This window comes from Spinacia oleracea, chromosome 1 (genome assembly GCF_020520425.1).
Source record: "Spinacia oleracea cultivar Varoflay chromosome 1, BTI_SOV_V1, whole genome shotgun sequence".
In the NCBI taxonomy this organism is placed as follows: domain Eukaryota; kingdom Viridiplantae; phylum Streptophyta; class Magnoliopsida; order Caryophyllales; family Amaranthaceae; genus Spinacia; species Spinacia oleracea.
In genome coordinates, this window is record NC_079487.1 from 7,901,254 (window position 1) to 7,927,129 (window position 25,876).

Here is a 25,876-nt window from a genome sequence, read left to right on the forward strand (position 1 = left end):
GAAGCCTATCATAAACTACATGACATGTTATTATCGTCTCATGATGAATGTTAGTTATGTGTAGCGAAATATGTGATTGTGTGTGACAAACTATCCTAGAAAACCAATGACCTTAAAAATTGCCCAAACATTCATAGACTAATTGGCCAAAGAGTTATACCAACATACGTGTTCCGCAAGCCCGAACGATCGCCACAAAAATAAGCGACGCTCGGGATGGCCTGTAACGAATCCCACAAACCCTGCCACGCGTAAAGGACGTTATTAGGCAAGCACGCAAATCGAAGTCGCATAAACAGAAGACAGAAAATGAGAACCTGCCAGGGACGCATTTTCAACGCCCCTGGCTGGGCGCCAGAAATTCTCACGCCACTCGCTGGGCGCTGAAGTTGCTGCTTGGCCTTCTGGTCAGGCGCAGCAGCCTCGGTGCCCGTGCAAAAGGAAAATACGTAGCACAAAAAAATGTCCGTAAAAAGAATTGCTACGAGGGCGTAAGAAAAGCACTGGATTTCAAAAGCGACTCGTGAAAAAAAAATTAATAACTCTTTGCGTCGTTGTTAGGCCTCCTACGACGGCAATGCTCGACACTAAAAGTCGACCGTGCAAATAATTATGAATGTCACACGGGCAGAGATTTTCGAAAATATAAAGAGTTCAAAGTGCACACATAGCAGTCCAAATATACTAGTCCGACTTAAGGGTAGTCATAGAATGTCTAAAAAAAAACCGACTCACGAAACAAACTAATGTGTCTCCTACTCCACAACAATAATGCAGGGCCCCTGAGTACCTACCCGTGATAGCCATCAAGGAACGCGATGGAAGAAGCATATCCCGAACATCTATACCTAGAGGTCGCACAAACCCAAGAGATGCATGCTCTGGGACACGACCCTTTACGTTCTCAAAGGCCACTTGCCCCAAAGAATCGTGCTATGCCAAAAACGCTCCCCAACTCACACGCTTTCGGGCTATTGTTTGGGTTAGAAAAGAAAAGAGCGAAGAAAGAAACAGAAATTATGGCATTAGCTCTCCAAGATGAAGTGTTCGATCCTACTAAATTGATCGCTCCATCACCCTCAAAAGATGACCAAATCCAACGAGGGTGGCGCAAGACTTTCAAATGGACTAATGCTCGTGGGATGAAGTTCAAGATATCTGCGGGAGAGGGTCCGATGTACGAAGAATTAGAGTCTGAATCCGAGTCTGACTCCGAGTCCGAACCTAGAAAAATTGTAACCCCTCCCAAAGATAGTTTAGACCCGAAAATCTCTACTCCTGGAGATCTTTTTGATGTAATGCTTCATGAATTTAATAAGATAAACAAAACTTTCGAGTATATGTCGCTTAAAAATCCGAGTAATAATGCAGAATGTCTCACCACTAATGAGCACGAAAAAGAGCCAGAAGAGGAATATACCGAACTAATAAAAGCTGTAAGTGAACAAGAACTCAAAACTCCTATAATTGAGGACACAGAATCGGTAAATATTGGAACAGAAGAAAATCCTAAAATCATTAAAATTGGCCTCACCTTAACTCCCACTGAAAAGGCCGATCTTATCTCCACTTTGCGGGAATTTGAGGGTGTCTTTGCTTGGTCCTACAAAGACATGCCAGGAATAGATCGAGAAATCGCTGAGCATAAAATTCCGCTAGATCCCAAAATGACGCCAGTAAAACAAAAGCTACGGCGGCTCAAACCAGAGATAGCCTTGAAAATAAAAGAAGAAGTAACTAAACAATTAGACGCCGGCTTTATAAAAGTCTCCAACTACCCAGAATGGGTGGCCAATATTGTCCCCGTAGCGAAAAAAGATGGACGAGTGCGAATGTGCGTAGACTTTCGAGACCTCAACAAAGCTAGTCCTAAAGATGACTTCCCTCTACCTCACATTGACATACTAGTAGACAACACCGCAGAGCACGCGCTCCTCTCCTTTATGGACGGGTACGCCGGATATAACCAAATACTCATGGTAGAAGAAGACATGGAAAAAACAACTTTCATTACTCCTTGGGGTACATATTGTTACACTGTAATGCCTTTTGGTTTGAAAAACGCGGGGGCCACCTATCAAAGAATAGCCACCACGTTACTCCATGACATGATACACAAAGAAATCGAGGTCTATGTGGACGACATGATCGTCAAATCTAAAGACCGGCACGGTCACCTCCCGGCACTTAAAAAGTTCTTCACCCAAATCTTGAAATATAACATGAGACTAAATCCACAAAAATGTGTGTTCGGGGTAACCTCGGGAAAATTGCTAGGATATGTTGTTAGTACGCGAGGAATCGAGATTGACCCATCTAAGATCAAAGCCATTACCGAAATGCCCCCACCAAAAACTGAAAAACAGATAAGGGGCTTCCTAAGAAAGTTGCAATACATTAGTAGGTTCATTTCCAAACTTACTATGACTTGTGAGCCAATATTCAAAAAATTAAGAAAAGAAGAAAAAGTCGAATGGGATGAGCAATGCCAAACTGCCTTCGATTAAATCAAAGAATACCTAAGGAAACCACCCGTCCTCTCCCCGCCTTTGCCTGGAATCCCTTTACGCCTATACTTAACCGTCACAGATACTGCAGCGGGAGCTATGCTTTCACAGTGTGTACATGGATCCGAGCGAGCCATTTACTACTTGAGCAAGAAGTTCATACAGTACGAGACGAGATACACAGAACTTGAGAAAACCTGCCTCGCCCTCGTCTGGGCATCCAAAAAACTCAGACATTACCTATTGGCCCACACTGTTCATATAGTGTCACAACTAGACCCCTTAAAATACATGTTCGAAAAGCCCGCCCTAAATGGTCGCCTGTCCAGGTGGCTAGTCATGCTCTCAGAATTGGACCTAAAATTCATGCCAGAAAAAACAATCAAAGTAAGAGCGGTAGCCGAATTCCTGGCCGAGCATGCCACGAATGAGGAAACCACGGAAGCTTACCTCCTTCCCGACGAGGAACTTCTGATGATACGAGACGACTATTGGACACTATACTTCGATGGCGCGTCCAACCAGAAAGGATGCGGCGTCGGAGTTCTCCTAGTCAATCCCGAAGGGGCCCATATACCGATTTCCGTCAAACTTGACTTCGAGGCCACAAACAACGCCGCCGAATACGAGGCCTGCATAGTTGGGCTAGAGGCCGCAGTTAGCCTCGGAGTCAAACATCTACAAGTCTTCGGGGATTCTTCCCTAATAATCAACCATATATCCAAAAGATGGAAGGTCCGAAGCACTAGTCTCTCAAAATATCAAGCTCACTTAGACCAAATAGTCGAGCAATTTGAAAAAATCGAGTATACGTACTTACCAAGAGACGACAACCAATTCGCGGATGCACTAGCGAAGCTAGATTCAATGCTCAACATCCCGAATGAATGGGACGGAATGACCCTTCGGGTCGAGCGAAGGAAAGAGCCGGCTTATTGCTGTGCCATAGACTCCGTACCTGAAAACACCGAAGAAGAACCATGGTACACGGACATCCTTCGTTACAAAACAAGTGGGGAATTCCCCCCAAACACCTCCCCGCGAGCACAAAAGGCCCTACGCCTCCTCGCTTCACAATATAGCATAATTCTGGGAGAACTGTACAAATACACGCCGAATAAAATCAAATTACTTTGTGTCCACCAAAACCAAGCCCAAAGACTAATGGAAGAATACCATAACGGCGTGGGCGGACCCCATATGAACGGAAAAATGCTATCCCGAAAAATATCCCGCTCAGGGTACTATTGGACCACCATGGAAACCGATTGCCACCACTTTGTAAAAACTTGCCCAAAATGCCAAATCTTCAGTAACCTTAACCATTTGCCTCCCTCAGAACTATACACCTTCACTTCTCCATGGCCCTTTTCCACCTGGGGTATAGATATAATCGGCAAGGTAACACCAACAGGCGTAGGGGGACACGAGTACGTTTTAGTCGCAATTGATTACTTCACTAAATGGGTAGAGGCAGTCTCCTATGCAAAATTTGTTAGGTTATGATACATAATTCATAAATCATGCGGAAAAACCATAAAGCCAGGAAAGCATATTATATTCAAATAATCATTTAGCATAGAATTGATGCATACATGTTGTAGCGTGCCTTCCCTAGCTGCGCCCGAACCGAACAAGAACAAGTCTTTAGGACTCCAAATGTCGTCCCTCCGTAGATAGTCCACAGTACGTCCGGATCCGCCTCAAGTTAGACCAACTAGAATCGCCCTTAAGGTTACTAGGAATTTCGGCTAGTGTTTGCAAGTGTATGGTTAATTTTATTTCAAAAACTTACCATTTGAATACTTCAATCGTGCCTGCAAATAATGACCCTAGGCCCTTATTTATAGAGGTATGCAAAAGGAACTGGAATCTTATTAGGATACTAATTAGTTAAACTAGAATCCTAGTAGGACTCTAATTAATTAATTTTATCCTTTTAGGATTAGGAATTTAATCATCAAACAAATCCTACACAATTTAGGTTTCGTATGTGAACACAAACTCTACACGAGCATGACCCACGAGCGTGCAGGCCATGCCCGCGCACAGCCCACACGACCGCTCGGCCCACGCGAGCCGCAAGCCCACGCGAGCAGCAGCACAGCTCGCAGCCCATCGCTGCGCGCGCTGCCATGGCCTGCTGGGCCTGGCCTTGCGCTGGGCCTGGCGTGGCCTTGGCTGTTCGTGTGGCGCGCTTGGCTTGCTGGGCGATGGCCTGGCTTCGTGCTGGGCCCTCGTCCGGCAGGCCTCGTCCGATGCTTATTCGTACGATACGCTTCCGATTAAATTCCCGGTTCCGGAATTCATTTCCGATACGAACAATATTTAATATTTCCGATTCCGGAATCAATTTCCGTTTCGAACAAATATTTAATATTTCCGTTTCCGGAATTATTTTTCGATTCCGATAATATTTCCGATTCTGACAATATTTCCGTTTCCGGCAATATTTCCGATTCCGGCAATATTTCCATTTCCGATAATATTTTCCGATACGTACCATGTTTCCGTTTCCGGCAACATCTACGACTTGGATAATATTTATATTTCCGATACGATCCATATTTCCGTTTCCGGCAATATCATCGTTTCCGGAGTATTCATTTCTTGCTTGTGACGATCTCAGCTCCCACTGAAACCAAGATCCGTCGATTCCGAATATCCATAGATAGAGTATTTAATGCCATTAAATACTTGATCCGTTTACGTACTATTTGTGTGACCCTACGGGTTCAGTCAAGAGTAAGCTGTGGATTAATATCATTAATTCCACTTGAACTGAAGCGGCCTCTAGCTAGGCATTCAGCTCACTTGATCTCACTGAATTATTAAGTTGTTAATTAATACTGAACCGCACTTATTAGACTTAACATAGAATGCATACTTGGACCAAGGGCATTATTTCCTTCAGTCTCCCACTTGTCCTTAGGGACAAGTGTGCATTTCCTAATTCCTTTGTCGCTCGATGCTTGCTCTTGAACATAAGGTAAGAGTTGTCATCCTTATTATGTCCAGAGGTGTTCCTCGGTTTCAGAGTTCAACTGATCAAATAAACAGATAATCATAGCCTATGATTCATCCGAGCACGGCCATGCATTTCACAGTTTCTAGCTCTCCGAGTGGCCCTGTACAACTTTTAAGCATCTCATCCCGATTTATGGGAGGACAATCCCAATCTTGCGATCTTGAGATTAGACTTCGTTTGATAGGTGATTACCTGAGCGTTGCCTTTATAGCCTCCTTTTACGGTGCGACGGTTGGTCAACGTCAAAGCAACCAGTTCTCAAACAAGTAATCTCAAATCACTCAGGTATTGAGGATTTAGTGTCTAATAATTTTAATGAAATTTACTTATGACAGATTTTCATCTCTTACAGTAAAGTTTCATAGGTCTTGTCCGATACTAGTCTTCCCAAAGTAAGTATCTATGCAAATGATTATGACATTGCCATGTCCACATAGTTCAAGAAACAGAACTACTAGTCATCTTGCATTCTAATCGTCTAACGTTTTCTATGCGTCCAATTTTATAGTAAACTCCGACTAGGGACCATTTTCAACCTTTGACATTCAAGTTCACTTGATAGACATTTCTTAGTCACAGGACTGGTCCTGACAGTCTATCTTGAATATATCGCCAAATTGAAGGGACTCATCATTTAATAAACCACAAATTAAATGGAAAAATGAATTCTCTTCATTTATTGTGAATGATTAACCAATAATGTTTTACAAAGATTTAAACTCTAAAACTTTAAAACATTAAACAAGGATATCAAAGCCATTCTCCAATATGCTTGATTCCCATAGCTGCAGTGTGCGAGTTGTGCTTCGCCTGCGGCAGAGGTTTAGTCAATGGATCTGATATGTTGTCATCAGTTCCAATTTTGCTTATTTCGACTTCCTTTAATTTCTTTAAACGAACTCTCGTAGAAGGTGAAATCTACGAAGTACATGCTTGACTCTCTGGTGGTGTCTAGGCTCCTTTGCCTGTGCAATAGCTCCGTTATTATCACAATACAGGGCTATTGGTCCTTTAATGGAGGGGACTACACCAAGTTCACCTATGAACTTCCTTAGCCATATAGCTTCCTTTGCTGCTTCATGTGCAGCAATGTACTCTGCTTCATTTGTAGAATCCGCAATGGTGCTTTGCTTAGCACTTTTCCAGCTTACTGCACCTCCGTTGAGGCAGAAGACAAACCCAGACTGTGATCTGAAATCATCTTTGTCGGTTTGGAAACTTGCGTCCGTATAACCTTTAACAATTAATTCATCATCTCCACCATAGACCAGGAAGTCATCTTTGTGCCTTTTCAGGTACTTCAGAATATTCTTGGCAGCAGTCCAATGCGCCTCTCTTGGGTCTGACTGGTATCTGCTCGTAGCACTGAGTGCGTACGCAACATCCGGGCGTGTACATATCATAGCATACATTATTGAACCAATCAATGATGCATATGGAATCCCATTCATTCGTCTACGCTCATCAAGTGTTTTTGGGCACTAAGTCTTGCTTAGAGTTATTCCATGAGACATGGGTAGGTAGCCTCGCTTGGAGTCTGCCATCTTGAACCTATCAAGCACCTTATTGATATAAGTGCTTTGACTAAGTCCAATCATCTTTTTAGATCTATCTCTGTAAATCTTGATGCCCAATATGTACTGTGCTTCTCCTAGATCTTTCATCGAAAAACATTTCCCAAGCCAAATCTTGACAGAGTTCAACATAGGAATGTCATTTCCGATAAGTAATATGTCGTCGACATATAATACTAGGAAAGCAATTTTGCTCCCACTGACCTTCTTGTATACACAAGATTCGTCTGCGTTCTTGATGAAACCAAAGTCACTGCCTGCTTCATCAAAACGTATATTCCAGCTCCTGGATGCCTGCTTCAATCCGTAGATTGACTTCTTTAGCTTGCATACCTTTTTAGCATTCTTTGGATCCTCAAAACATTCAGGCTGTGTCATAAACACAGTTTCTGTTAAAACGCCGTTTAAGAAAGCAGTTTTTACATCCATCTGCCATATTTCGTAATCGTAATATGCAGCGATTGCTAACATTATCCGAATAGACTTTAGCATTGCAACTGGTGAAAAGGTTTCATCGTAATCCACACCGTGGACTTGCCTGTAACCTTTTGCAACCAATCTAGCTTTGAAAACTTCAAGTTTCCCATCCTTATCCTTTTTCAGTTTGAAAACCCATTTGCTTCCAATGGCTTGGTAGCCATCTGGCAAATCGACCAAATCCCATACTTGGTTTTCAGACATGGAGTCTAATTCAGATTGCATGGCTTCTTGCCATTGCTTGGAGCTAGGGCTCGTCATAGCTTGTTTGTAAGTCGCAGGTTCATCACTTTCAAGTAATAGAACGTCATAGCTCTCGTTCGTCAAAATACCTAAGTACCTTTCCGGTTGAGATCTATATCTTTGCGATCTACGCGGGGTAACATTTCTAGATTGACCATGATTCTCACCAGATTCTTCTAAAGATCTCTGAGTTTCATCCTGAATGTCATCTTGAGCATTCTCTAGAGTTTGTTGTTCGACTCGAATTTCTTCGAGGTCTACTTTTCTCCCACTTGTCATTTTGGAAATGTGATCTTTCTCCAAAAAGACACCATCTCGAGCAACAAACACCTTGTTCTCAGATGTATTGTAGAAGTAATACCCCTTTGTTTCCTTTGGATAGCCCACTAGGATACATTTGTCAGATTTTGGATGAAGTTTGTCTGAAATTAATCGTTTGACGTATACTTCACATCCCCAAATCTTAAGAAAAGACACATTTGGAGGCTTTCCAAACCATAACTCATATGGAGTCTTTTCGACAGCTTTAGACGGAGCTCTATTTATAGTGAGTGCAGCTGTATTTAGTGCATGTCCCCAAAATTCTAATGGAAGTTTGGCCTGACCCATCATTGACCTGACCATGTCTAGCAAGGTTCTGTTCCTCCATTCCGACACACCGTTCCATTGTGGTGTTCCAAGAGGAGTCAATTCTGATAGAATTCCACATTCTTTTAGATGGTCATCAAATTCATAGCTCAGATATTCACCGCCTCTGTCAGACCGCAGTGCCTTAATCTTCTTGCCTAATTGATTCTCTACTTCACTCTGAAATTCCTTGAATTTGTTAAAGGATTCAGACTTATGCTTCATTAGGTAGACATAACCATATCTACTGAAGTCATCAGTGAAAGTGATAAAGTAGCTGAAACCACCTCTAGCATTTGTACTCATTGGTCCACATACATCTGTATGGATTAAACCCAATAGTTCATTTGCTCTTTCTCCAACTTTAGAGAAAGGTTGCTTTGTCATTTTGCCAAGTAAACATGATTCGCATTTACCATAATCCTCTAAGTCAAATGGTTCTAGAATTCCTTACTTTTGAAGTCTTTCTAAGCGTTTCAAGTTTATATGGCCTAATCGACAATGCCGCAGATAGGTGAGATCTGAATCATCCTTTTTGGCCTTTTTGGTATTTATGTTATAAACTTGTTTGTCGTGATCTAATAAATAAAGTCCATTGACTAATCTAGCAGATCCATAAAACATCTCTTTAAAATAAAACGAACAACTATTGTCTTTTATTAAAAAGGAAAATCCCTTAGCATCTAAGCAAGAAACTGAAATGATGTTTTTAGTAAGACTTGGAACATGGAAACATTCTTCCAGTTCCAAAACTAGCCCGGAGGGCAACGACAAATAATAAGTTCCTACAGCTAATGCAGCAATCCGTGCTCCATTTCCCACTCGTAGGTCGACTTCACCCTTGCTTAACTTTCTACTTCTTCTTAGTCCCTGTGGATTGGAACATAAGTGTGAGCCACAACCTATATCTAATACCCAAGAAGTTGAATTAGCAAGTATACAGTCTATAACGAAAATACCTGAAGATGGAACGACTGTTCCGTTCTTCTGATCTTCCTTTAGCTTTGGACATTCTCTTTTGTAATGGCCTATTCCATCACAATAAAGACAGCTTGATGTGGACTTGTCCTGCTTTGATTTAGCATTGCCCTTGGACTTTCCACTTTTCTTGAACGGTCTCCTTCTAGCCTTGAGTAAATCTTTGGCTTCACAGTCCAGTATTATTTCAGCCTTTCTGACAAGGTGAACAAATTCTGCAATTGTTTCTTCTCTTGGTTCACTTAGGTATAGTTGTTTGAAGCGACCAAACCCACTGTGTAGTGAATTGAGCAAGATAGAGACTGCCATCCTTTCGCTTATTGGTGTTCCTAGTAGACTTAGGCGATCAAAGTATGAACGCATAAGATCCACATGGAACCTCAGTGGGACGCCTACCCTCTGTTTAGTGCGAAGGAGCTGAACATGTGTTTCTTGGACTTCCATCCTATAACACCTGTTGGGAGAACTAACCTTTAGACCAGACATTGATTCAATCGACTCATGGACGTTCAGGTCCCTGTCCTCCGTGCTTCCACGACAGATATCCCTCAGATTCTTGATGAGCGTAAAAGGTTCATAGGCTACAAGCCTTCTAGCCCAATCATCAGGGATATTGTTCAGCATGAGACTCATAACCTTTTTGAGATCCGCATCCCAAGCGAAAAATCTCTCAGGGGTCATGTCTCTGGCATAGTAGCTTAGCATGGGATGTGATAGTACATACTCAAGTCCATTGAGTCTGACTATTTCAACTAGCTTAGCTTCCCATTCAAGAAAATTTGCCAGGTTCAGCTTGACCATAAGCTCAGAACCCATGATGATGTTTTGATTGTTGTTTGCCATAGTTAAAACTACAATTGAAAAGAATAAACAAATAAATAACCATTCACAGTTTCTCTTAATAAACTTAAATTCTAGCATACATGCATAATTCAATGTTCATTAAGCATTTTATTCAAGTTACGTGTTCCGGCAGGTGTGAATAAAATGATTCCAAGATCATAAAATCATTGAAGAATTAAGCACAGTTTGTCGACTTAATCCTAAAACATCTTAGGTAAGCAAAAGTCTTTTGCTAATAGTCTAGAAACTATTCTTGGTTGATAGGTACGTCTAAGAACTTATTAGGTAAACCTATCGATTTTGCCACGACATAAAAGGACTCCTTACTTATATCGTTGAGTTTCACCAAAACTAACATGTACTCACAATTATTTGTGTACCTTGCCCCTTTAGGACCAATAAGTAACACCTCGCTGAGCGAAAACTATTACTAGATTGATGTAAAGGATATCCAAGCAAATGTATATTTTGGCATGGCACCTTTTAACTCAATTTTTAAGTTTGGAACTTAAGGCTCTTACTATGTTGGTTAGATTTTAAGTGAACTAAAATCCTTAATCATGCAACATAATCAAGCTTTGATCTCATGCATTTTAAGACATATTTAAAAGCAATAAATAACTTAAAACATGCATAAGATAAATGTGATCTAGTATGGCCCGACTTCATCTTAAAGCTTTAACTTCAAAGTCCGTCTTGAAAATCTCCGTGGGAGGCACCATTTTCTTCAAATAGGATAAGCTATAATTAAAACTAATTACAACTATTTGATGGTACGCATACCATATTTGAATTGAAAAACAACTTTGGTACTTTAGACCAATTACATTCAAATTAATGGTACGCAGACCATATTTTCTATCCTATTTGGGCCATACTAGTCACTTCATAACCTGCAAAACAGTACATATACAATATATACCATTCACCCATTCATTATCATGAATGGCCCACATAGCTGGTTAGTAAAACACATTATGCATCACATAAACATTTGCAACAATTAATCAAGGGCACCAATAATCTACAAATTATTCAGTCCTTATTAATTCCAATCAAGTTGTTTTAACCTTAAGGATTTGTAGACCTAATCAAGAGTTTATGACTAAAAAGGGCTCCCACTTAAGCCAATAAATTCATATGCTTTACTAATTTTAAACATAAAAATGTATTTCTAGTCTAACCGGAAACATACAAATTTAATTAAAATTTAAAGCTCATATAAATTTATAATTGAATCCATAAATTTAATTTAATTTCAGTCGTATTTAAATTAATTCATGATTTTAATTTTAGTACAATAATTAGAATAAATAAAATTTATTATAATTACAATATTCAAAATTAAAATCCAAGAAAATAATTTAAATTATTAATTTTAAAATTAATTAAAATTACGTAAACTGAAAATTTCAAATTAAAATTTCAAAACGATCTAATCGCAACGCAACAACCCCACGCATCGCACGCCCATGGGCCACACGCACACAGCCATCGCTGGCCATGTGCGCGCAGCCCATGCGCTGCGTCGCATCGCTGCTGCTCCCCATCGCAAGGCATCAATCGAACACGCGAGCCAGTGCTCGCTGCGCGCGCCAGCGCTCGACGCAACAAGCATGCTGCCGCAGCCCATCGTTGGGCGCAGCGCTCGTCGCACGTCGCAACAAGCAAGCTGCTCGCCATCGCTGGGCGCAGCGCTCGTCGCACGTCGCAACAAGCACGCTGCACGCCACCGCTGGGCGCAGCGCTCATCGCACGTCGCAACAAGCACGCTGCACGCCATCGCTGGGCGCAGCGCTCGTCGCACGCACACTAGCGCTCGCTGCGCGCGAGGCTCGTGCCTTGCTCTCGCCCTTGCCCATGCGCCCATTGCTCACAGCCCACGACACAAGGCAGGGCTGCTGCCTTGTGCTCGTGCACCATGCCCTTGCTCGCTGCATTCGTACCGCATGGGCGACGAGCTCCCTTGCTCGTCGTCGCATGCCCGCACTATACAACACCCCTTAAGGGTTACACGTAGCGTCCATTGCTTTGTGCGTGCAAGTTATATGAGCGAATCGCATAAAAATTAAGAATTTATTTTCAAAATTAATGACAAATTAATAAATAATATTAATTTCATAATTTTAGGGCGAAAAAATCGAAAATTTATTATTTAATTGATTTCCGATTAACATGGATTCAAGTCTAGGTCATAAAAATTTAAAATTTAACATAAATTTACAATTTTTATGGTGGTTTTTAATGATAGGTATCTAATTAAATTATAACTAATTATGAAAATCAAATTAATTCTAAATTATTCCAATTTTCAACAAATTAATCATAATTACAAATTAGATTGCATAATTAACAAGGCTAGGCATTCAAACTTGTTAAACATATACAGTAGGTCAATCAAAAATTCAAGATTTATCAACAAGAATCGCAAATATTTAATTTAAGATCTTAAATTTACGAAATTTTGCATTCGAAAAACTAAAACCTCCGAAAAGTCATAGTTAGGCTTCGAATTTGAGAATTCTGGGTTCGGCCGAAAAATTATTATTTTTGTCAAAATTTTAGAATGCCTTTTACATGCGGAATTCACACAAAAATCACTAGATTTGGATGAGTAACGAAGAAACTGCCGAAAAACTGCGTACGTATAATTAAATAAACGCAATTTGCAATTAATTAACAATTATGAAAATTAATCACCCCTTTTAATTCTTGCAAATTTCTAATAATTAACCATGTTCATGCAATTTAGATTATGAAAATAATAAGAGGCTCGTGATACCACTGTTAGGTTATGATACATATGACAATTCATAAATCATGCGGAAAAACCATAAAGCCAGGAAAGCATATTATATTCACATAATCATTTAGCATAGAATTGATGCATACATGTTGTAGCGTGCCTTCCCTAGCTGCGCCCGAACCGAACAAGAACAAGTCTTTAGGACTCCAAATGTCGTCCCTCCGTAGATAGTCCACAGTACGTCCGGATCCGCCTCAAGTTAGACCAACTAGAATCGCCCTTAAGGTTACTAGGAATTTCGGCTAGTGTTTGCAAGTGTATGGTTAATTTTATTTCAAAAACTTACCCTTTGAATACTTCAATCGTGCCTGCAAATAATGACCCTAGGCCCTTATTTATAGAGGTATGCAAAAGGAACTGGAATCTTATTAGGATACTAATTAGTTAAACTAGAATCCTAGTAGGACTCTAATTAATTAATTTTATCCTTTTAGGATTAGGAATTTAATCATCAAACAAATCCTACACAATTTAGGTTTCGTATGTGAACACAAACTCTACACGAGCATGACCCACGAGCGTGCAGGCCATGCCCGCGCACAGCCCACACGGCCGCTCGGCTCACGCGAGCCGCAAGCCCACGCGAGCAGCAGCACAGCTCGCAGCCCATCGCTGCGCGCGCTGCGCGCGCTGCCATGGCCTGCTGGGCCTGGCGTGGCCTTGGCTATTCGTGTGGCGCGCTTGGCTTGCTGGGCGATGGCCTGGCTTCGTGCTGGGCCCTCGTCCGGCAGGCCTCGTCCGATGCTTATTCGTACGATACGCTTCCGATTAAATTCCCGGTTCCGGAATTCATTTCCGATACGAACAATATTTAATATTTCCGATTCCGGAATCAATTTCCGTTTCGAACAAATATTTAATATTTCCGTTTCCGGAATTATTTTCCGATTCCGATAATATTTCCGATTCTGACAATATTTCCGTTTCCGGCAATATTTCCGATTCCGGCAATATTTCCATTTCCGATAATATTTTCCGATACGTATCATGTTTCCGTTTCCGGCAACATCTACGACTTGGATAATATTTATATTTCCGATACGATCCATATTTCCGTTTCCGGCAATATCATCGTTTCCGGAGTATTCATTTCTTGCTTGTGACGATCTCAGCTCCCACTGAAACCAAGATCCGTCGATTCCGAATATCCATAGATAGAGTATTTAATGACATTAAATACTTGATCCGTTTACGTACTATTTGTGTGACCCTACGGGTTCAGTCAAGAGTAAGCTGTGGATTAATATCATTAATTCCACTTGAACTGAAGCGGCCTCTAGCTAGGCATTCAGCTCACTTGATCTCACTGAATTATTAACTTGTTAATTAATACTGAACCGCACTTATTAGACTTAACATAGAATGCATACTTGGACCAAGGGCATTATTTCCTTCAAAATTAACGGCCAAACATGTCGCTCGATTCCTAGAAAAGAACATATTCTGTCGATACGGGGTTCCACATGAAATCATAGGTGACCAAGGTTCCCACTTTAGGGCCGAAGTCCAAGACCTGCTCGAAAAATATCATGTCAAACACCATAAATCCTCTCCCTACAGGCCGCAAATGAACGACGCGGTAGAGGCGGCCAACAAAAATATTGAAGTAATAATCGAAAAAATGACCGAAAATTATAAGGATTGGCCCAACACATTACACTTCGCATTATGGGGCTATCGAACCTCAATCCGCACCTCCATTGGAGTAACACCCTACTCCTTGGTCTACGAAATGGAAGCAGTTCAACCGATCGAGTTGGAAATTCCCTCCCTCCGGATCGTCCTAGAAAGCAAGCTACCCGAAGCTGATTGGGTTCAAGCTAGGTACGACGAGCTCGTCCTTTTAGACGAACGGAGGTTGAGAGCTTTACATCACGTGCAAGTGTATCAAAAGCGCATCACAAGGCAATTCAACAAAAGAGTCAAACCTCGAATTATCAAAGAAGGCGATTTTGTATTAAAAGAAGTCCGCGCACCTACTACGGACCCTCGAGGAAAATTCCGGCCTAACTGGACAGGACCATATTTTGTAAAGACCATCCTACCTGGCGGAGCAGTCCAACTAGCTGACATAGATGGAGCGGAATTCGCTAACCTCACGAACTTAGACCAATTGAAAAAGTACTATATTTAATAAAATCCAGTCCGGAGTTAAGGCAACTAATAAAACACGTTAAGACTCATAAGCAAGCATTCTGTACATTACTCTAAGCAAACGGCATAAAACTTGATAAAGTAGGAAAAGCGAAGGACAAAACTTCAACGCCCAGGACTGGGCGCTGTTATTTTTCACGCCCAGGCTTGGGCGCCGATATTTCTTTCGCCCTTGAACGGGCGTCGTTCTCTCTTGCCACCTATCCTCCCGATTTTGCAAGTGTTCGTACTCCTTTTTCGAACCATCAAAAGAACCACGAACACTTGGGGGGGAAGCAGACGTGTAATGAACACCCTTTCAATTTTTTTTTTCAAAAGCTAGAACTACGCGCGACCTGATTCTGACAAGATACGTAGGCAATCCTTACCAAGGATTCGGTCCAAAAAAATTAAAAAATAATAAAGTCATGCAACGCATCAAGAAGAAAAAAGATATTACAAAGGGCACTATACCCTAACCCATGCACGGGCAAGACCAAATAGAATGAAAAACAAAGCCACATGAATTTTCAGGAACAAGCCCAACAAAGGAGTATGGCACGAGTCGGCAAAAAACAAAAAATAGTGAACATGCATATGTAATACCCCAAGTAGTCGGTTAGTCTAAAAATATGTGTGCACTCTTGTATGAACTCATTATTTTTACGAAACTCTTTCTCTTTTCAAAATTTGTCGTTGGTTTAGAAAGCTAATATTACTATAATATGTCAAAGCAAATCCCACGGAAGGCTCAAAACATTCTTGCACCAAAAAATCGCAAAAAAATATATATACATGCGGAATACAAGAATGAATATATACAAAATAGGAGGTAAGCCTAAGACTCGTCATCGGCTCCATGTCTCCAAGCCTCGCCGGTCCATCCACTCCACTCCCCGTGGTATGAGGGCCCCCAGCAAGAATCACCCCAAAAATGAGGTTGTGACTGCAACTCGGGGCTAGGCTCTCGGGCCATCGACACGGAACGTCGCCTACGCTCCGGCTCGGACCTCTCCCCGGAAGAACTCACCCCCGCGTCGGAACGGCGATGCCGTAGGGGCGAGTGCCGTGCCCTCTCTCTCTCACGACCGTGTCCCCCGCCCGAGGGACCCGCTTCGTCGGCCCCGGCTCGTCCAGCACCCGTCTACAAGAAAAGACAAAAAAAAAGAGTGAGTAACAGAAAGCTAAACAAAAGGTACAGATCAAAAGAAAAAAAAGAGGGCCCATTACCCGAGTAGAGTGGGGGCTCCCGCAAGAAAGTGCAGATCGGGCTCGAACCAACGCGAACTTCAACCGGTTGATCACCCCCACCATCGCGTTGGCCGTACGGGCCGGAACCTGAAACAGGTATGTTAGTAACGAAAAAAGAGAGAAAAAATATAAGAAGAGTGCACAAATAAAAGGTGCATACCGCCTGTACTCCCTCAGGGAGCGGAGCATGGAAAACCCGGTCTTCCGGGAAAGTCTCCACAATCTCGGATCCACTCTCTCCGGTATACGAGATCCGAGCATCGGGAAGCACCCATCCCCCCAACGAAGGGTCAGGACACTCCTGCACAAAACACAGTAGACATAAACACATGGGCACGAGCATGAAAACACTAAAATCAATATGAAAAGAGAGGGCAACTTACAGCGCCAGGCTCCGGGAGACGAAGAGAATCCTGGATAAACTGGTAATAGCTAGCTCCCTCTATCACCAACTCCGTCACCGGCACGCCAGCTCGAGTGGACCCTCCACGACTCGCCTATTGAGCGAGTAGACAGCATGGTCGCAGGCGGAGGCCTAGGCACCGAAAAAGCCCCGACCGTCTGCAAGCGTACCCGCTCTCCCAGGTACCAGACAGGGTCCCGGCGGCCAACGAACAAGACCCGCATCTGGCTCAGGGCATAACTATCCCTGACCGAAGCATGAGTACCCCTAAAAGAGAGCCATGGGGTCCAAATCACCTGTTTTTGTACAAACACGGTCAGATCTCGCACATAGAAAATAAAAAGAATGACGAAATACAAGATAGAGGATAAGATTCTGTACATGCTCAGGGTTCCCGTCCCGAATAAGATCCCACAAAGTATCGGGCGGTGGACGCACTGTCAGCTTCTTCTTCCAACCCCAACGGCGACCGGCAGGGAACTCCAAAGGCCTCTGCCCCTTTCGGGGAGCCAGCCAAGGTAAGTGCTCAAAGGCCCACAGCTGCAAAAAGAAAAGACAATAAAACATCAAAAAAAGAGGCCCGGTAAAAGCTAGAAAACAAAAGAAAGTCTAGGCACATACCTCGATCAAACGTGGAACTCCCGCTAATGTAATCACAAAGTGACGTCTACTCGGGTCCGAGTCGCGTACCGCCAAACTCATCTGGCCGACAAGCGTCGCATAGCCCAAATCGCCCCAACGATAGTCACCCAGTGTAGACACGTCCTCCACCATGCCTATCCACCTCGGGTCAAAGGTGTCAGTCGGGCCCGATAGAAAAGTGGAAGTAATGAAATGGAGGTAGAACAGCCGGGCCTGTCTCAAAGGAGACTCCTCTACCCCATGCTCTAAGGCCCACATCAGGTCAGCGAAAGGTATCCCACGGGGCTGGTACGAAGGTAATCTCCTACCCATCCACGAGCCCAGGAGCCTGGTACCCTCAGCAACAGTCGGCGATGGGCCATCCGACGTCAGACGAACGGGGTTCCCTGTAAAGGTCAAGCCCGTCAAAGCCGTGTAGTCCTCGGGAGTGATCGTCATCTCGCCCCAAGGAAAATAGGAGGTGTTGGTGGTATCCCACCACCACCTCATGAACGACCGCAGAAAGGACAGGGAGATGTTAAGCCGCAGTATCTCCCAGAAGGTCTCGACCACCGGAAACAGTGAGCTCGCCCTCACCAAGGCCTGGGCGTCCGAGCTCAGGAAGCTAAAAACGGTCTCACTCGTCGCTGCGCCATAGCCGCGAACCGTAGTCTCTCTCCTCGCGTGAAGGCGGGAAGTCACGTGGTGCTCTAGGTCGTAGTGCAGATCACGACCGTCGTAGAGCTCAGGGCTCACCCATAGGGGACCCGCGCCAGTAGACTGACGCGTCATGCCACGCTCCTCGTGGTCACCAGGAGGAGGTGACGACTCGTCAGGCATGCTGATCAATAATACAATAAGGCATTATACCTTTAACAAAACTGGCACTCACACCAATCACTAAAGGAGTGCATTCCACTCATAAAATGGAGTCATACAATTTTTGTTCCCTAAGACATGATACTAAGTTCATATCGAGCAAAAAAAATTCCCTAAGTGAAATTTTTTTAATTAACTCCAACAAAATGAAAATTCTTTCATAATTTGTCATTCATGAATTATGAGGGACACAAGCAATATACCAAGAACACCTACATTGTAAGAAAACGCTAGAGTCGTAGGTATACTTGGGGGCTAGCATAAAAATGCCCAAATTCAACAAGAATCAACATACTTGCGAAAATTAACATGCACAAACTAATTAACATGTTATGTGGAACATTTCCAACTATCCAATTGAAGGAAAGGGGCACAAAATAAAAAACCCCCAAATCAATTTCATGCATAAAAATACTTGACAAAAATACTGAAATTGACAAAAAGGCTCAAAATTACTGAAAATTACTTACATTGGGAAGATTAGGAAGTGATTTGGAGTAGAATTCGTAAAGAAAAGTGAAGAAACGAGCAAGAAATCAGTTGAAAGAGATGAGGAGCTTGAGCGAAAATGGTGGAAATGGGAAAGGAAGGAGACGGTCCGCGAATTTAAAGACCCGTCTCCCCTTCGCATTTTCAACGCCCAGCTCTGGGCGTTAGAAATTCTCGCGCCCAGAGCTGGGCGCTGAAAATGCTTCCCAGACAGCGAATATTCGTTGTCGGGCACGCGCAATCCTCCATTTTGTGTAAAATATCTATTATCTTGATATTTCTTTCCCAAGAACGGTATTTTGCAATATCGTTAAAAATATACACAGTGTAGACCCACTTATAGGACACACCTGCTCAGGAAATATTGCGGCCCACCAACAGGTTGTAATCACAAAATCCCTTCTACATAGGCAAAATAAGAAATTCAAAATGGGCTCGCCTACCCTCAGCGGGCGGGGTCTGCGTCACTAGCCGCGCAGGTCCTCAGTTTTCGAAAAATAGAATCTTCAAAAAACAAAATAAAACAGGCTCGCCATCTTCAGCTGGCGGGGTCTACGGCGCAAACCACGTAGGTCCTTATTTTCAAAAAAATAAACACAAAACAAATTTCAAAATAGATTCGTCCACTTCTATCGGATGGGGTGTCCACCCTTAGCGGACAGGCTCGCCATCTTTAGCCGGCGGGGTCTACGTCACAAGCCGCGTAGGTCCTTATTTTCAAATTTCAAAAATAGATTCGTCCACTTCTATCGGACGGGGTGTCCACCCTTAGCGGACAGGCTCGCCATCTTTAGCCGGCGGGGTCTGCGTCACTAACTGCGCAGGTCCTTAGTCGCTGCAGCGATAACCTTTTTCGGTTTTCCCTTTTCCAAAAATTAAAAGGATTAGTTTTCCGTTTTTTCCAAAAAAAGAGCGATGTGCAGGATTTTCCTTCGTTTTACGTCCCATAAAAACAAGGGGGTTTTCTCGTTTAGCTAGCCCTGAAAATGAGAATCTTTAAAAACATTTTAACCTCGTGGTTGGGCTTGGCTAGGCCCAATTACACTTTATAGCTTTGATTTCGAAAACATGTAGCTACTCCCAATGACAAAGTGAGGGAGTTTCTACGCCTCTTTAGATACTTCCAATGATAAAGTGAGGGAGTATTCTATACTATCCGTTGACAAATCCCAATGACACGTGAGGGATATGTCGACATTTCAAGTGATGACCCTTAAGTCAAATGTTATCACTCGGGGGCTCGTGAGACCCTCGCAAAACAGGTCACATACACCATGGCTTGTGTGACGCACTCCGTCTAATACTTTGACCATCGTCTCATCCCGAGACTCAGTCAAAGTGGGGGCTAACTGTAGACACCTACTTTTGTCCCCATTCCCGAAAGGGAAAGGTTCGATGATGAAAGCATAAATCTCCACTTGACAACGCATATCCTATAAAATAAACGAATCTCAATTCCCCTTTTCATTTCACCCGAAACCTGCTATTTACGGAAACCTGCTAAAAATAGTAACTGCCGTAAAAGGTAGCTTCTAAAAGTGGCAAGTCATAAAAGATAGAAACCTGTCAGAATTAGGTGTTGCACTCCAACATAAATCCTAAATGAGATAAAAAACTGCGAGAATCCTATTCCAAATATGATTCGGAAATAAGAGTTACGTATTAATTAAAATCCTAACGAGCCTAGAGTTCGTAACGGGCCCAGACGCATTCCGTCATGAAATTGATACGCACTAAAAGACTCGATTAAGTCTCAAACACTACGGATTTCAGGAATCCGAATCTGACTAAGAAAACAACCCAGACCCTATTTTCAACGCCTGGCTCTGGGCGCCGAAATCTTCGGCGCCCAGGCCTGGGCGCTGAAAATACCTGGGTACGTGTTTTTTCCTAATTCTTTGCGGATTAGAACTCTGCAATTCTATCTTTCCACGAACTCTTCCCTATAAATACAGCCCCAAATTCGACGTGAAAAGAACACACACACAATTCATATTATGAGTATTGACTCCAACCCATAAGCCTAAGCCTCACGCTGCGAAATTGTTCACGCGTTCTGTCGCAATCGATCCATAAATCGAACAGAACGTATCCTGTCCCATAATTGAGATTCGTTAAATAAAAAGGAGAAATAGCAAAGTCAAAGTGGTTAGTTTTCTGAGAACCGTGATGCACCTCTCAGGGTGCGTCGTAATGTGTCCCTTTTCGATGATTTAATTGCTTTCCTCGCCCTTTTTATGAACTGTTAAACTAACTAAATCTGATTGTTCTATCACGCCTAACAAATATAATATTTTTGGGAAATTGGATTATCATGCTAGGTCCCTTAATACTATTTAAATCAGATAATCACGATCGATCTAGTATTATATGTTGCATATTGCTAAAATTAACTCAGATTAGTTTAATAGTTAACGCATGTCCCTTCCATTATTTATGCTGAGCTAGTAAGGATATCCTGCCTCTGGAGTTATCGACGAGCGAAGTACTCCTCTCGGTAGTTACAGTCCCCCGAACCCTCAATCTCTACCTTGCGGGTGTATGTTGAGAGATCCCCACACCAGGGATCACAAGGGAACCTACGGCCGTCGTGGTCAAACATAATTGCACTCCCTTTATGTCACGATAACCGGGTTTTGTCAATTTTTCTCATTGTCGTTAAAAACTGAATGGCGACTCCTATATTACTAGTCAATTGGGTGTATACTCACAGGAAATCCAATTACACTTGATTGAATAAAAAAGAATCGTCACACCCACGAGGGACGAGGTCACGCATTAGTCTCGTGCTTTTTCGACCCCCTCACAGTTCTCCTTGAAGAACTTGTAAAGTCTTCTAAGAGATGTCTATTCTTTATAGCCACTTCTAAAGTCCTTAAAGAATACGTGTTCGGATTTTCTAAAGAACTTCGAAAAGCCTCTGGAATGTCCGTTTATGTTTGTTGTTCGCCTCGAAGACTTTCGAGGTCTATTTTCTCCCACTTGTTATTTTGGAAACGAATCTCCAAAAGGACATTATTTCGAACAAACAAACATTATGTTCTCAAAAATTCGTGGTAGAAACAATACCCTTGTGTCTCATTTGAATAAATCACAATGAAACATATATCTATACTTGGGCCTTAGTTTGTCGAATGACAAACACTAAGCTCCCACTGAGTTTAGGAACTCTTTAGATATATTATGAAAAGATATTCTGAAATTACTTTTCAATATCTTTGACAAATTTGGTTTAGTTTGGTGGTAGTTGAGCATTTTGTTTTAGAAATTATAGGAAAAGTCTTTATGATTCATCATTGATCGAATCAAGTACTAATTGACTTCGATCAATCAACCTTAGATATGCCATATCTTATGGAGCTAGATCGTGAAATTACAACACACAATCATTTATGATCATTTTTGGTCAAGTCATCATTGTCATGATCTAACCTAGATCTTTATGATTTCTTGCCATGTGGATTTTATACCTTTGAATCTTTGAACTAGTCAAACAGATTCAAACTTATATCACATTGAGTAATTAAACCAATATTCACTCAAATCTAGGTGAAATAATAAAGTCATAAAATCTTTCTTTAGCTTTGAACTCTATTGTCTAGGCGTTCTAACAATAGTTCATATCTTTTGTTACTTTCAACAAGTAAGACTAGCTTGTCTTGAATGATCTAGAAATCAATCAACTTTCAAAAGTCCATCAAAATAGTGCTTTTGAATGTTAACTTGTTGATATGGTCTAAGCAACAATGCTAAAGGTTAGTGAAACTAAAATCAAGGGGTTGATTTGAACCTAGTAAAGTTTTTATTGTTAAAGAGCTGTTTGTTTTAATCAAGCATATTGACTCAACCCGTAAATGACCCATTTCATCCAAATAATCAAACAACCATTGTTTTTGTTTTTCTTGAATGTGAGTCTTTCTGTGTTTGAAACAGAAATTTAGGTATGTTGATTATGGAACAAAATAGCCATTAAGTTCCAGCCTTGAAAGGACTCAAAACAAACTAGATGACCCTACAATTAATGTAGCATTGCCATGCTTCATTTCCCACTTGTAGGTCATTAGTGTTGTAATCCCCCGTAATTTTATTATATTCTATTTATATATTTTAACGTATATTTAATATATTTAAATGTAACTTACGAATTTTAGAAATGAATATGTAATTAAAATATAATTATGTTATTACATTTTGAATATTTTAAATGATTTATGAAATCAAATTGATTTTGACTTTTACGTTAAAACGAATTAGGATTTTGGAATCACGTTCTATTGGAACTAGAAAGCAAATCCTAAATCCTTAATTCTACTCCTAGCCCACTTGAAAAGCCCAACCATTAAAACCCAAAAGAACTCAAACCCTCACCCAAAACAAATTCACGTAAAAAGAAAAATCAAGCCTCCTCTCCCTCCTTCAACTCCACGTACAGCATCCTCCCTGCAGTTTTCTCTCCTCCCTTCGTCCGCCGCTTCTGCCCAGCCACCGGACAACCATCACCGCCGGTAACTCTCTTTCTCTCCCCCCTCGTGTTTCTTTCTCTCTTTCGTCGTCTTTCTCTCTTCACTCACTAACTCTCTGTTTTTCTTGCGAAGCACCACCAGTGCACGCAACAACCAGCCCTGTCGCCTGTTCCTAGCCGCCACCTACTCGCGCCGCCGATCTACCGCATTATATTTCCCGGTAACCGCTTCTCTTGTCCTTCCTTCGTTCGTTCTTTTTCTCTGTATTTCTTGCTCTCCTCAATTGTGTTCCTGCTGTTGCACAGCCATCGCACGACCCAGCCACGTCGACGACAACCATCAACCCAGCCGCTGCCGCGCCGCCGTCCCCGGACCGCCGACCGCCCACTCTTCCTCTTCTTTTGGTTAATTCCTTTTAAACCCTAAGCTAATTTAATTATTTAATTACGTTTTATTAATTCAATTTATATTTTTCTTGAGTTAAGTTTATGATTTTATGATTTAATTACGAATTTAAGACTTACTTGTTTGCATAATTAAATTATCAAATTTCAGATTACATAATTCGATTGAAACAAGAATTTGAATTATTTAAGGCATGAATTTTAATGTTTTAATGGTTTTAAATCATGGTAGAATGAGTATGAATTATTGAAACTATTATTTTTATGTTCTAAGCATGATAAGTTGGTTTTGGGAAGTTTGTAAACGAATTTATATTGCTGAAAATTTAAGTATGATATTTGCAAAGAGTTTTCAACGAATTTCAATCTTTAATTCAATAATTGTTATGCTAGGAAATCAAATATTCAAGTTTTGTTATTGGAGAAAAGTTCTAAATATGTTTAGGATGTAGTTAGAATGTGTTAGTATAGTTGTGAATGATTAGAAGTTGATTGGGGATATTTGTTGGTTGTTTTAGGCGGAGAATTCTCTTTAGGCGACTTTTGAAAGTGTTAAGGTGGCCTATCAGTTTGTTTACACAAGGTACGTACATACTTGTGTGCTTGGAATGTGTGCTAATTGTTGAAACCATGTTGAATCTTGTTGTTGAACTTGGTTATGTTGATATTATTGTTGAACTTGGTGATGTTGATATTATGGACGAACTGGGTTATATTGAATGTGCATGTTTAATACTGTTGGACAAACTTATTGAACTTATTTTGCACTATAATAACTGTAACATGTTAGTATGGATGTTTGATACAAACATGTTGGTTGGGAACACTAGATTATTCTATATGATTGGGTTGGATCAATTGGTTGTTGTTCCCTTTCTATCTTTTCACTACTTTATAAGGGCGGAGGACCTTGTTTAGTAAGTTGAAACTTTATGCCCATATACAGGGTTGCTCATGGTTAAAGGAAAGGTTGGTTAAGTTGGAATGAGTCTTGATTGATGCTTTTATGATCACTTACTTAATTCCAAGATAAAAACAGTTGTGAACAAATGTGAATTGTCTGTCTTATGTAATGGTTGAGTCATAACGGAGTCTCAATTTGTAAATCATGTAAAGTGAAACTGAATAGCAATAGCTTTAGACTGTGCACGTCTGAAGTGACGGACAAACAGGAGTTGGGGTTCATGGTGGTAGCCCATGGCCTTTTCTGGGACCGGATTGATCACCGTGTCCTATTTTTATTTAAACGTTCCTCGATATCGCAGGTCACTGAGGTTACGGAGTCGCGCCCGTACCTCGTCTTCCTTAGTGAAGACTTCTGGATGGTCAACTCGGTCCATTGTCTATTTCAACTAAAATGATATTATGGTTATTAAGTCTAGCTTAGTCTAGTCAAGTATAATCGTCAAATTATTATGTTTTGTCTGTCCTTACTTATATTTATTAGTATCATGTTAGGGTTGTGGGTTTGATAGTATCATGCTAGGATTGTTGTTGTTTTAGTATGTAGTACTCAGCTTTGCTGATTACGTGCTTTGTTTGTGTGTGTTGATCATGGCTATGCCTTATTGATCCTGTGATGACCCATCTTTGGTGAGCAGTCTCTAAGGATCAATAAGCATTGCCCATCTACAGGTTTGAAGATGATGCATCATTGGGATCGGGATTAGAGAGCTTGTAGTTCTATTCGTTTAATTAAGTGATTTAATTTGTTAACTTGGTTTTGAAATTTGTCGTACTATTCGTATTTCCTTAATTCAGTTAATTGGTTTGGACCTAATATGTAATAGATTATTTATGAACCTAAAAGTTAGTTTCATGTTTTCCGCTGCAAAATTCTGAATAAGCCGTAACGTTTTCACACGGGCGATAATACTTTGATAATTCCCTACAGTTATATTTAAAAAGAGGTTATTTTAGAAAATGGGAATTGTTGGGGTGCTACAAAGTGGTATTTTTGAGCTAAAGGTTTTACTGACATTTCGTGTCTACCTTTTATATCTTAGGCGCCTAACCAACTAATTAGTTACGTAAAAGTAATTTCGCACTAGTGAATAAATTTAAAGTTATTAGCTAGAAATGTTTGAATTTATTTTAATATTGACTCTTGAATCGTGCTTTGAAATACGTTTTTGGTTATGCGAATTAAT

The 25,876-nt window shown here is 41.4% G+C and overlaps 1 long non-coding RNA gene across 1 annotated transcript; it reads right to left on the reverse strand.

Annotated features, from left to right (window-relative positions):
- Nucleotides 1-16,510: 16,510 nt before the first annotated feature.
- LOC130465710 (uncharacterized) lies at nucleotides 16,511-16,891 on the reverse strand. Its single transcript, XR_008925725.1, has 3 exons — nucleotides 16,851-16,891; nucleotides 16,628-16,768; nucleotides 16,511-16,554 (listed from the first exon to the last, which is right to left on the reverse strand). It is a non-coding gene; the product is annotated as an uncharacterized lncRNA (long non-coding RNA).
- Between the last annotated feature and the right edge of the window lie 8,985 nt (nucleotides 16,892-25,876).